Below are 2,219 nucleotides of genomic sequence, written 5' to 3'. Positions count from 1 at the left end.
AGTGACACACCCATTCCAACCAGGTCACACCTATTCCAACAAGGCCACACCTTCAGATGGTGCCACTCCCTGGTCCAAGGATATACAAACCATCACAGGGGGGGAAATATTTTCTCTTCATCTCGATTACTATTCTATACTCGGTAAGCATTTCTAGTAGCTTCTGGCACAAACCATAATAAATATATGTAAAACTTTTCTATGTTATGGCATTTCTTAGCTATAACAATAGCTAAAAAGCCAATTTCCCCCAACTGTCTTCACCCATCCCTGTCTATCTATCTATCTATCTATCTATCTATCTATCTATCTATCTTTCATCGTTAAACCTATTTGTCTTAATCTTTAGGGACAAAGAATAGAAGAAAATATCCCTGAATTGAGTACTAACCAAGTCCTACGTGCAAAGAATTCAGGGTGTGTAGATGTATAGGTCTGTGTAGTCAGTGTGAAAATGACCTCAAGTGCTGCTGGGACCCCATAGCACTCTCTAGGTCATAGCACAAGATGCTTAGAGAGTCCTTTGTTCCCTTAGGGTGAGAGAACAAAGATGAATCAGCAGAAAGTTATCAAGACATTATTTTGTTTTCAAATTTCTTGTGCAAAGAACAGATTGAGAAAGATTTTAAAACATCCCTATGGAAACCAAGTCAGAAGTGAGCAAGCACTTTAAATATATAGATGTATATAAGTAGATTTAAAACCCATCCTCTAATTTACAGTGTGTTTCTTGTTTTTTCATTTTTGGTTTTGTTAGCATTTTTTAAAAATACATAAACTGGGAGGTTTGGGAGGTAGGGAGGATCTGGAAGGAATTGGAGAGGGGAAAACATTATCAAAATACATTGTACAATGCACTTTTAAAGGAAGAATCTAAATGTAAAGTTTACCCAATTGTTTTTTGTAGCATTAACAAATTAAATAAGTCCCAACAGTGTCAGTGTTTCTCGTTACCCTCACCAATGGTCTGGGCTCTCAAATGAAAGACATACACATAGCCTTATATTTTTATATGCCTTAATCAGCTCAATGGCTGGGCCACTTTCTAATCTCCATGTGGCTAATCCACCTCCCTCTGATAATCCTGAGTTATTACATACTAAGTCCTATATTCCATTTGGCTGCCATGGACTCAGTGAGGCAGCCCTTTTGGGCCCCTTTCCCCTGGCTTCTACATGGAGCTATGCTCTCTGTCTCATACTTTCTCAGGTGCAAGGGCTCTCCTCTCCTCCTGGTATGGTGCGTCCTTTCTTCTTCCTCCTTCCCTTTTCCCCAGCCTGGGAATCCTAAAAGTCCAGATTCTGTTTCCCCTGCCCAGCCATTGGCTGTGGGCATCTTTATTTACCAATAAGAATCAACTGGGGACAGGGTCTCTGAGTGTCTTATTTGTGGACTTTCATGTGAACAGTTTGGAGGACCCAAATTAACATGAGAATACAAGCCACTACAATTTTATTGTTGTTTATTTTTTGTTTTTGTTCTTAAATATGACAGGAGGTATAAATTGTGGGAAGTGGCAAATGACGAGATTCTGTGTGCACTCCAAGCTCACCTCTGTCTTCAGTAGCTCTGTGTTCAGCAGGCAAACTGACAAGGGGATATTGTTCCTAACTTCATCCATTTAACTTATATTTATGATAGCTACTGTGCAAGACTGCTCCTTAGAGGAGAGGATGATGGCTTATAGGTTGTCCTTCCCTTCCTGTTATTCAGGCTATATATAGGTGATCCACAGTCTTTGTGGATTCTATTTTTTAAACCAATTCTACTTGATGAAATGTATTTGCTGTTCTCAAAATCTACCCTACTCTTGGTGTCCTTCTCCCAAGCCCCTGCCTACACCTTTCTAGAATATCTTCAGGGCTACAATAAGGTATATTAAAAAGTATTTGGGCACAAGGCCCTTCCGGTCCACTCCAGCACCAGGCTTCCTTGTGTGCGGAGTTTCTGGACACCCCCAAGGTCCTCACAGGACCCTACATGGGATCTTAAGACCTATGGTGAGTGGAACACAACTTTTGCCAGGAGGCAGGTTCAAACACCAGATTTCTGGGCACCTTCCCTGCAAGAAGAGAGCTTACCTGCAGAGAATACTTGACCACTGAAACTAAGTAGAGAGCTAGTCTCCATGTCTGTTGATAGAGCCTAACAGAGTCAACCAAGGAACAAGCTCTAACCAGAGACAACTATAACAACTAGCTTCAGAGATTACCATATGG

Source organism: Mus caroli, chromosome 5, assembly GCF_900094665.2.
Source record: "Mus caroli chromosome 5, CAROLI_EIJ_v1.1, whole genome shotgun sequence".
Taxonomy (NCBI): domain Eukaryota; kingdom Metazoa; phylum Chordata; class Mammalia; order Rodentia; family Muridae; genus Mus; species Mus caroli.
This window is presented reverse-complemented; position numbering follows the sequence as displayed.